A 12,319-nucleotide genomic window follows, 5' to 3' on the forward strand; every position below is an offset into this window, starting at 1 on the left:
AAATCTGAAAATTGGAGCTAACAGGCAGAACAGGTTAGCAAATACTCACGGAAAACATTAGAGATAAAAGGACAGAAAACATCAAAAATAAAGATAATCTTGTCATTTTAAGCACAAACTCATGACACAAGATGGAATAAGATGTGACAAAAAACAACCTGGGGGGGAAGGGGAATTGGCTTAGTCTGAAGAAATAAGAGGGCATCAGAAAATGGACTATCTCATATATGAGATTTTGAGTACAAACCTCACAGTAACCAACCACTAAACAAAAAAGTAGATCAGACTCACAAATCATAAGTAAGGAGAAAACTAAGAAATACAGCATGAAAAACTGCCTAAGTGAATTGGTACTCTGAAATACATGGGATGAGAAACAAAGGAAATGCAGGAGAGCCAGAAAACAAATGATATAATGCCAGCATTAAGCCATCATATATCAATAATCACTCTTAATGTAAATGAATTGAACTCTCCAATAAAAAGACACAGAGTGGTGAGATGGATTAAAGAACAAGATCCAACAGTATGCTGCCTCTAGAAAACACATCTCAGCACTAACGCCAAAACAGCCTCAGAGTGAAAGGTGGATGATGATACTACAAGCAAATGTCATACAAAAGAAAGCAGGTGTTGCAATACTTATAGCAGACAAAGTAAAATTCAAGATAAGACAGGTAGAGAGAGACAAAGAGGGCCAGCATATAATGATAACAAGGACACTCCATCAAGAAGACATAACAGTTATAAATATCTCTGAACCCAACACAGAAGCAACAAAGTACATAAAGCAACAATTAACACACCTAAAAGGAGATATTAACAACAACGCAATAATAGTTGGGGACCTCAACATGCCACATACATCAATGGATAGACCATCCAGACAAAAGGTCAACAAGGAAACAGTAGAACTAGACCAGATGGACTTAATAAATATACATAGATCACTCCATCCAAAAATAGCAGAATACACATTCTTCTCAAGTACACATGGGACATTCTCAAGGATAGACCACATGTTGGGAAACAAGGCAAGCCTCAATAAATTCCAGAAGGTTTAAATAATAGCAAGCATCTTTTCAAACCGCAATGATATGAAACTAGAAATTAACTATAAGAAAAAATGCTGAGAAAGGGACAAAGATGTGGAAACTAAACAGCATGCTACTGAACAAAGAATGGATTATTGAAGAAGTTAAAAGAGAGATCCAAAAATATGTGGAGATGAAAATGAAAACATTCCATACCAACTCATATGGGATGCAGCAAAAGCAGTCCTAAGAGGAAAATTCATCCCAATACAGACCCACCTTAACAAACAAGAAAAATCCCAAATAAGCAATGTTTCTACCTGAATTAGAAAAAGAAGAACAAAGCCCAAAGTGAGTAGAAGGAGGGAAATCATAAAAATCAGAAGAGAAACAAATGCAATGGAAACAAAAAAGACAGTAGAAAGGATCAACGAAACAAAGAGCCAGTTCTTTGAGAAGATGAACAAAATTGACAAACCCCCTAGCCAGACTTACAAAGAAAATGAGAGGGAAAGCTCAGATAAATAAAATTAGAAATGAAAGAGAAATTACAATGGATACCACAAAAATACAAATGATTATGAAAGAATACTATGAAAAGCTATATGCCAAAAAATTGGACAGTCTAGAAGAAATGGATAAATTCTTATACTCTTCTCAACCTCCCAAAGCTAAATCAGGAAGAAATAGATAATCTGAATAGACCAATCACAACTAATGAGATTGAAACAGTAACCAAAACATCCCAAAAAACAAAAGCCAAGGACCAGATGGCTTCCCTGGTGAATTCAACCAAACATTCAAAGAGAACTCAATACTTACCCTTCTCAAAATACTCCAAAATTTTAGCGAAGACGGAACACTCCCTAACATGTTCTATGAGACCAACATCACCCTGATACCAAAGCCTGAGAAGAACAACAAAAAAAAGGAAAACTACATGCCAATATCTCTGATGAGCATAAATGCAAAAATTCTAAACAAAATATTGGCAACCCGAATACCTCAATACATCAAAAAGCTCATACACCACGATCAAGTGGGATTTATTCCAGGTCCACAGGGATGGTTCTACATCTGCAAATTAGTCAGTGTGATACACCATATTAAAATGAGGAATAAAAGCGACATGATCATCTGAAGAGATGCAGAGAAACCATTTGACAAGATCCAACAACCATTTATGATAAAAACTCTTAACAAAATGGGGATAGGAGGAAATTATCTCAACATAATAAAGGCAGTATATGACAAATGCAGAGCCAACATCACACTCGATGGGGAAAACTGAAAGCCATCCCTTTGAGAACAGGAACAAGGTTGTGTTGGGAGCCGGCCCAGTGGCTCAGTGGTTAAGTTCGCACATACCACTTCTCAGTGGCCTGGGGTTTGCCGGTTCAGATCCTGTGTGCGGACATGGCACCACTTGGCAAAAGCCATGCTGTGGTAGGTGTCCCACGTGTAAAGTAGAGGAAGATGGGCATGGATGTTACCTCAGGGCCAGTCTTCCTCAGCAAAAAGAGGAGGATTGGCAGTAGTTAGCTCAGGGCTAATCGTCCTCAAAAAAAATAAGAAGAAGAACAGGAACAAGACAAGGGTGCCTACTCTCACCACTCTGATTCAACATTTTACTGGAGGTTTTGGACAGAGCAATTAGGCAAGAAAAAGGAATAAAAGGAATCCAAATGGGAAAGGAAGAAGTGAAACTCTGTTTGCAGACCCTAAAGAAACCATTGGAAAACTATTAGAAATAATCAACAACTAGGGTAAATTTGAAGCCTACAAATTCACCTTACAACAATCAGTTGCATTTCTATACCCAACAACGAACCAACATAAAGTGAACTCAAGAATACAATCCCATTTACAATTGCAACAAAAAGAATAAAACATCTAGGAATAAACTTAACCAAGGAGGTGAAAGATCTATACAATGAAAACTATAAGACATTATTGAATCAAAACTACCCTAAGATATCACCTTACACCTGTTAAAATGGCTATAATCACTAAGACAAAAAAATAACAAACGTTGGAGAGGTTGTGAAGAAGAAGCAGCCCTCATTCACTGCTGGTGGGAATGCAAACAATTGCAGCCACTATGGTAAACAGTATGGAAATCTCTCAAAAAACTAAAAACAGAAATACTATACGACCCAACTATCCCACTACTGGGTATCTATCCACAGAACATGAAATCGACAATTCAAAGTGACTTATGCACCCGTATGTTCATTGCAGCATTTTTCACAATAGCCAAGACAGAGAAGCATCGAATGCTTCTGACAAATGTGCTCATTGACTGATGATTGGATAAAGAAGATGTGGTATATATATATATATATATATATATACATATATATACACACACAATGGAATGACATTGAGCCATACAAAAGATAAAATTGTCCCATTTGCAACAACATGGATAGACCTTGAGGGTATAATGTTAAGAGAAATAAGCCAGACAGAGAAAGACAGACACCAGATGATTTCACTCGTATGTAGAAGATAAACAAACACACGAACAAAGAGAAAAGTTCAGTGGTGACCAGGAGAAGGGGGACAGGGGCAGGGCACAGGGGGTGAAGGAGAGCACCCATATGGTGACAGACAAGTAATAATGAACAACTGAAATTTCACAATGTTGTAAACTATTATGAACTCAGTAAAAAAAAATCATCTATGTCTTTGTATGGTTTGATGCCTATTCTTTGTATTCCTGAAGTGTATCCTATATGAATGTACCCCAAACGTTTAGTCATTCACCTTTTGAATAACATGCTAATTGCTTCCATTGTTTCCCAATTAAATATAAAGCTTATATAAAAATTTGCATCCAGGTGTTATGTGATGTCTAATTTCTTTTACCTTTATTATTTTCCTTCTCACTGATGAAATTTGTGTTCTCCCAAGAACTCCTCCTCTTGAGGGAGCCTGACTCTTACAGCACTTTCCACTGTACTCACTGGGTATTCCCTGTTGGTGTGGTGGTAATGTTGGGGGTGCCAGAACAGTCTATCTTCCAAATAAATTTCAGCTTTTTAGTGGCCTTTGTCTCTGCACTGTGCTCTTTACAAGAGTTTCTCCAGTGGTGTATCTTTTTATTCCCTGGCTTCTACTCCCTTCCCTGGCTATAGCATTGCCAATCTGTTTCCTTGAAGGCATGACACCTGTTGACTTCTTTTTCTCTCCTCTTGGGTGAAACAGGGAGGTTAACAGGGAATGGAGCACAAGGATGTTCTTCCTTCAGATGGGAATAAGCACTGGCAAATTCTTTCCCCCCCAGGTTTGACTAGGCCCCAGAATCTCTAGGTGAACTGAATGGTGATCATCTTTCCTGTAAAAATTTTAAAAGTTTAAAAAGACTGGGAGAAGTGGTTGCTTTTTCAAGTGTGTAGATATCAACATGAAGTTACAAGGGACATGAAAAAACAGAGAAAAGTGGCCCAATCAGAGAAAGAATAAATAAATCTCCATAAACAGACTCTAAAGAAAGAGAGCTATGTGAACAGCTGACAAAGAATTCAAAATAACTGTCATAAAGATGCTCAATGAGTTCAGGAAAGAGGCATGTGTTTTAGTTTTATTTCATTTATTTTGAATTTTTTAAAATATATAAACAAACACACGGACAAAGAAAATAGCTCAGTGGTTACCAGGGTGGAAGGCGGGCACACGGGGTGAAGGGGCACATTTCTGTGGTGACAGACAAGAAATAATGTACAACTGAAATTTCACAATGATGTAAATTATTATGAATCTCAAAAAAATAGAAATATAAAAAATAAATCTAAAAAAATGATTAATTCCTAAAAAATAATTGAAAACATGGAAATTCTATAAATAATACTTCATATCATGACCAATATTTATCTTGAAAGTATGCACTAAACTTCACAAAGTATACAGCTCTACAGTTAAAGTGCAATGCACTAGGACATATTACCTCAAGGACTGAATTTAATATACAAGAATACAGATCATGTAGACTCTTTAAACATTAAAAAATTACCAATGTTCATTTTGAAAATACACAAGGAATGACACACTAGTTTTGAAACTCTACATTTGAAGTACAACGTGATATCATATGTACCTTTTAGTGATTGATATTAACAGAATTAAAACTATTTTTTACTTTATACTATAGAATCAGTATTAAAGAAATACATGTCACTTCCAGAAAATTCTATAGGAGAAATAAATTTTTCTATATTTTTGAATAAGTCAATAAACAATGCACTGGAGAAACTTGGGTATAGAAGTGAAAAAAATGGACTGGGAAAATATTAAATCAACTGTAACACGGCATATAAAGAGGCTATAAAGAACAAGCATAGTTATGCAGATATTTAGGAATTTCAAGATTTTAACTAAATGCTCTGTAGAATGTCCTTCATTTTCTACGAAAAAGCAATTCATTTAGTTGCAGAAAACACTACTTTATGGACGACACCTTTGAAAGCTTGTTTTACTTGCTGGTTTCTCAGGGTGTAAATGAAGGGATTGAGCATGGGGCCACAGAGGTATTCAGGATAGCTACTCCTTTTGTCAATGATGCCTCTTTCTTTGTAGTGGCATTGGCACAAATGAATATACAGCTTCCATAAGAAATGGAAATGACAATCATGTGAGAAGAACAAGTGGAGAAAGCCTTTCTTCTCTGACTGGCAGATGGGATTCTCAAAATAGTTCTGATAATGTACATGTAAGATAAAACCACTAAAGCCAAAGTGAATAGCAAAGTAGCCAAAGCAAAGTAAAAACCAATTACTTCTAGGAGCCAGGTATCTGAGCAAGACAGTGTAAAAGGGGAAAATAGTCACAAGCAAAGTGATCAATGACTTTGGAAGCACAGTAATCTAGCTGGTGGAGAAGCATAAGAGGTGGGAAAACGGTCAGAAACCCGCCCAGCCATGCGCAGAGCACAAGCAGGCTGCAGAGTTTCCTGTTCATGATGGTTGTGTAGTGAAGGGGCTTGCAGATGGCAACGTAGCGGTCATAGGACATGACGGTTAGGATGTAAAATTCAGTCACCCCCATGAAAATAAAGAAAAATAGTTGGGCTGCACTGTTGTAATAGGAAATAGTCTTATCCCTGGTGATAACTGCCCCCAGAAATCTAGGGACACATACAGTTGTAAATGAGATTTCTAAGAAAGAGAAGTTCTGGAGGAAGAAATACCTAGGCGTCTGTAGATGGGAGTCCACCAAGGTGAGGGTGATGACAGTCAGGTTTCCAGTGACACTCAATACATACGTGATCAACAATAAAAGGAAAATCAGAATCTGAAGGTCAGGATCCTCGTAAAGGCCTAGGAGGATAACTCTGTGATCTCTGTGTGGTTCATTCCCCTCTCTCCCTCTCTCCTTTTTTCTTCTTTTAAAGCTATTTAGGTGGAAAGAGTACTTAATAGAGGAATGAAGCGCATCATTCATCAGGATCAATAGCATCATCATTGATGTAATTCTAAAACATTTTCTACAATTCATACCAAATATATTTCCTTTTGACGATATTGTTTGCATTATGTTTTAATATATATTTGTGAGTCCTGCTGTTTACTAGTTCTCTTATTTTCAATCCATCAGGGGAAGTTAGGAAACCTTCATCCAATAAGTCACATCATTGAGAAATGGCAAATAAAATCAATATTTCTTGCTCTGTCCAGTTTATGCAAATTATTATATTTTGTTGAAACAATCATATATAATACGCATTTTTCTTTATTTTTTCTCATGTATTTATTAGAGGATACCACCACCTAAAAACAGACATGAATGATTTTAATTCCGTCAAAAGGTAAAAGTGAAACTTACAAGGTTAAAGTAACAACCCATTACATTTTTTATGATATAAGAAATCAATTAATGATTTTCTTAGCAAATAAAATAGATTTTTATTTTTAATTATTAATTTTATTTTAATATCAATATTTATGTGTATAATTATCAAGATAATATTAGAATATTCTATACATATTATATAGTAATATATACATTTACTGTAAGATATAATAAATTACCCACTTACTGTATTTAACAAATAGAAGACATATTCACCTATTGCTTTGTCTTGTAATTCCATGAATATCATAAATGTCTGATATCTTCTGTGATTTGTTAGAAATGTATATATAGAAATATTTTTATGTCTAAGCTTAAAGAAACATGCACTATTTATCTATTTTTAATTTTGCAATGAAGCACAAATTGGAAAAGTAACACCTTTCCTCAGATCTTAGCAAATCTGTCACCCAGATTGTAGCCCAGTGCATTTTCCATTTGAACATACTTCTTTCCGAGCTATTAAGCTTTATGAAAAAAATGTTTTGGGGCCAGGCTTGTTGCCTCATTCTGTATGCTCAGCTTTGGCTGCCTGGGTTTTCAGGTTTGGATCCTGGGCACAAACCCACATCACTCACCAGCCATGCTGTGGTGGGGTCCCACTTACAAAATAGAGGAAGATTGGCACAGATGTTAGCTCAGAGCTAATTTTTCTCAAGTAAAAAAAAATAAAATAAAGAGGAAGGCTGGCAACCGATGTTAACTCAGGGTGTACGTGCCTCGGCAAAAAAAAAAAAAAAGTTTTCTCTCCTTGTAATTCTGCCTCACATTTATCTTGTACATAAGACATCTGATCCATTAGGATATTTCAGAAATGTATAAGAAAACCTCTTTCATTCATCCTAACCTGTTAAGTTAATTCCCAGCTGTGCTTGATATGCCAAGCTGTAGATTTGGCTTGCTAAAATTGGGACAGTTATCTCCTCCATATTTTAGATAGTCAAATTTCTACTGTGAGGGATAGAATGTAAAATCAATGCTTTTCTGCCAGGCACTAGCAAAATTCACACCTGTCATATATGATTTTAGTTTTTCTCTATTTTATGATGGCTCAAGGGAAATAGTTCAGGAAATAAAAATAGGATGTCAGAAACCTTAAGAAGATGTGGAAATATACTATGGTTCTCTTTGATAATATTAATCTAGAATTTTAAGAAAGAAATATTTGAAGAGAGAACTACATCCCTGCTCTGTTACAGACCATGAGAGATTCCTACAGGCCATTCTTGGATTTCTCAGTAGCCTCCTAACTCTTCTTTATGGTGAATCTCCCTTGAGAACATTTACGTTCATCTTTGTATCCCACAGAGGATGCAAAATCTTGACTTCTACAAAATAATATTTCTGTTAATCACAATTACTTAGTATTTCAAGAGTAAAAAAAATAGATGTTAAATACATTTTCTTACAAAAATAGAACTCAATCAATAATTCTCTTTGTTGTTTATTTTATTCTCTTTGTTGTTAATCCTTAGGTTTTGTTAGTGTTGGGGCATCAAGAAGCAAGATTATGTCATAATTCTAAGTTACATAATAACTTTTACAATGCACAGGTTGTGCTCACAATTTTTTAAAATGCTATTACATAGGTTAACTAATTTAATCCTCATTACCAATAGCAATGTTTAATCGCAGTGTCAAATTTGTCCGCTTTATTGTTCATCTTGACCTTTACATTTATTTGTCATGTTTTTACCATCCCTGGTGATCTAGTAGTTAAGGTTCGGCGCTCACACAGCCACAGCCTGGTCAGACAACCGCATGACCCGTCTGTCATCTGTCAGCTGTGTATTGCTGTGCCGCTGAAAGTTATGCCGCCAGGATTTCAAATCCCAGCAGGATCATTCGTGATGGACAGATTTCAACAGAGCTTCCAGACTAAGACAGACAAAATCAGTCCAGCCCCACAAACAAAGCTTAATTTAGCCCACTTTGGGAGATCATCCCAACCTGAGTCATCTCTTGTTCATGCCTCTGGTAAAATTTCCCAAGGTTGATATGAGAAAACTTCTGATGAACGCCCACATCATCCAAGAAAATTCCAACACTGTCACTTTTCTGCAAATCAGGCATTTAAGGGAAATCAGTCTTAGTCTTTAAGTTTAGTCTTCCTGAGGGCACAAGTGTGAGATTCTCCCTTTTATATCCTCTAGTTCTATTTTAGATTGAAATTCTTTCACACTATTTGTCCCCCAGTTCTGTCAAAGTTTGCTTTAGATGCTCTGATGGTGTGTTCATATATATATTTATAAGTGTTATATCTTCTTGATGAACTGACCCTTTTCTCATTACATAATATCTTTCTTTATCTCTTGTGGCAGTTTTTGACTTTAATGCCTATTTTGTCTGATTTGAGTATAGCCAGTCACCCCACTCTCTTATCATTCCCATTTTCATAGAATATTTTTTCCATCCCTCTACTTTTAGCCTATGAGTGGGTTTCTCAGTGAAAGTGTAGAGTTGGATCTTTTTTTTAAATACATTCATGTCCTTTGGTTTTGATTGCATTTTGATTTTGATTACATTAAAATCATTCTTTGTAGGGTAAGATTTACTATTGCTATTTTGTTGTTTTCTGTTTGTCATGTAGTTATTTCGTCTGTGGTTCCTATTTTGCTGTCTTCTTCTGTGTTTCATTGTATTTTTTGAAGTGCTACGCTTTGATTCGTTTCTTTTTCTTTTCTGTATCTTCTACAGATATGTGCGTGTGTTTACCATGTGGCTTACATAGAGTATTTATAATAGTTATTTTTAGCTGATACCAACTTAAGTTCAAACACATTAAAAAACTCTACACTTTTACTTCTCCCCCCACTTTATGTTACTTATGTCATCATTTACATGTATTTATACTGTGTATCCTTAAATACATTTTTAGTTGTAGTTATTTTTAATATATTTGTTCTGTAATATATATTACAATTAAAAGTGACTTACACACCACCAATATGATAACAAAGTTTTCTGTACTTGTCTATATATTTTCCTTTAGCTACAAGTTTTATACTTTCTTATGCTATCATGTTGCTGTTTAGCATCCTATCATTTTAACTTGAAGAACTCCCTCTACCATTATTTATAAGGAGCTCTAGTGATAGTCAATTCCTTCAGCTTTTCTTTTCCTAAGAAAGTCTTTCTCTCTCCTTCAGATTTGTAGGATAGTTTTGCTAGGTATGGTATTTTTGGTGGGCAGTTTACTTTCTGGTAAACTCCTGTTCTCATGTTAATCACATAATAATTTTTTTCTTCTTCATCTGGCATATGTTCTATTTGGTGTGTGCATGCCCAGAGTTATTTGGGGGTGTGCAGGGATGGTTAGTTTTATTTCCTTGTTGTCCTGTTTATTAGTGTAGGGAGAGCAGAGAAACTCAAAGCTTATGCTCTTGGCAATATCTCCTCAAAATTTAACTATAATTTTTTAATAATGATTTTCAATTTTTTATTGATCATGTATATGAAGGCAACTAATTTTGCTACGTTGCTGACTTATTTCCATTTCTCATTAATTCCCTTTAGTTTCTTATGGCCTGTATGTGTTCATATATTTAATATACAACAAGTCTTTTGAGTACATATCTTGTACCCAGCATTGTTTCAGATGCTTGAGAAACATTAGTCAAGAAAAATGGCAAAGGCCCCAATCCACATGAATTGGATGAAGACAAACAATGAATAACAAATACAATAAATACGTAAAAAAAGTTAGTTTGTTAGATGGTGAAAATGCTATGAAAAAAAGACATACATTAGGTTAATCTGCAGTAGAGACAGATTGAGCATTGAATCAGTTATTTAGGACATACTCACTAAGGTAGTGATGCTTGAGCAAAGGTGTTAAAGAGCTCTGGCTGTTATATCAAGGAGATATCTGACGATAGTTTACTCTAGATCAAAAGACACTGCAAATACCATAAAACTATGTCGATAACCTTGTCATTTGCAAACAGTGACAGCCCTGGTTCTTCTTTTCCATTTCCTTAAATTGTCGTGTGAGTCTCTTTATTTGCTGCATTCTGGATAAGCCCTCTAGTATAATGTTGAAACAAAGCAGTGGTAGTGGGCATCCTTATAAAGCAGCTCCTTTAACAGAATATGCTTATAGCATTTCTAATTGAGTGTAATGTTTGTTATAGGACCTTTTAAATTAAGATCTTTTTTACAAATATTTTTAAGCCTAAAACAGAATTAATAATACAATAAATCCGTATATGCTTATCATCCATATTGCATAATCATCAGTACTTTTCCAGACTTAGTTCACCCCTGTTTTTTTTCCTTTGCCAAAATATCTTAAACCAAATCTAAGGCAGCATGCTGCTTCACCATATATAGTTCTGAAACTATAGAAAGCTTTCAAACTGGATCTTGAAAGAGGAGTAAGAATGGAAACTTAGGTGCAAAGGCATAGAAAAATGAATAAAATAGAATTTTTAGAATGTTATTAAAAGTTGTGCGTGGCAACAATAGAGTCTAAGTAAAAGTAGGAGAAGGAATGATAGCATAAGCCTTATGGGACTTTCACTATGTGCTTGGTGTTTTTCTAAATTCTTCACATGTATTAACTTATTGAAAGTTTACACAATTTTTTTCTGCTCTCTCTTGCTCACCAGGAGTGGCAGTTGAAGAGTTTCTTGTTTGGATTGATTATGTTGCAGTTTACATGCCAATAATAATATTAGGACTTAGTACCTTCAAGTTCCACTCTCACCACGTGTATTCAGCATAGTACTGAAAGTCCTAGCCAGAATAATTAAACTAAATAAATAAATGGCATCTCTGTTTGCAGATGAAATGATCTTATATTTAGAAAATCCTAAAAACTCCAAAAAAGAATTGTTAGAACTAATAAATGAATCCAGTAAAGTTTCAGAATACGAGCTCAAAATTAGAAAATCAGTTGCATTTCTATATGCTACTAATGAAGTATCTGAAAAGGAAATTAAGTAAAAATGTCAATTACAATAACACCCAAAAGAACAAAATACGTAGGAATAAAATTAACTTCGGTGGTAAAAATCTTGTACACTGAAAAATGGAAAACTAATGAAAGGAGTTAAAGAAGACACAAACCAATGGAAAGACAGCCAGTGTCTTCTTTAATTCTTTTCATTGCCCAAATTCCTTTCAACACCCAAAACACATAAGGAACTCCAACAACGAAATAGCAGAAGACTGAAACAAACAAAAAACCCCTTATCACCTAATAAATAAATGGGCTGAAGACTTGAGTAGAGTCTTAAGTAGATATTTTTCCAAAGAAGACATAGAAATACAAGGAGGTAAATGCCCAATAGGTATATGATAGATACTCAATGTCGCTAATCTTCAAAGAAATGCAAATCAAAACCACAGTGATGTATCACTCACACTTGTCAGGATGGCTATTATCAAGAAAACAAAAGACAAGCTGGTGAGGATGTTGAGAAATTAGAATC

At 35.1% G+C, this 12,319-nt stretch overlaps 1 pseudogene; it reads right to left on the reverse strand.

Annotated features, from left to right (window-relative positions):
- Positions 1-5,455: 5,455 nt before the first annotated feature.
- LOC124228693 (olfactory receptor 6C3-like) lies at positions 5,456-6,388 on the reverse strand (annotated as a pseudogene).
- Positions 6,389-12,319: the final 5,931 nt, after the last annotated feature.

Source organism: Equus quagga, chromosome 1 (genome assembly GCF_021613505.1).
Source record: "Equus quagga isolate Etosha38 chromosome 1, UCLA_HA_Equagga_1.0, whole genome shotgun sequence".
Classification (NCBI taxonomy): Eukaryota; Metazoa; Chordata; class Mammalia; order Perissodactyla; family Equidae; genus Equus; species Equus quagga.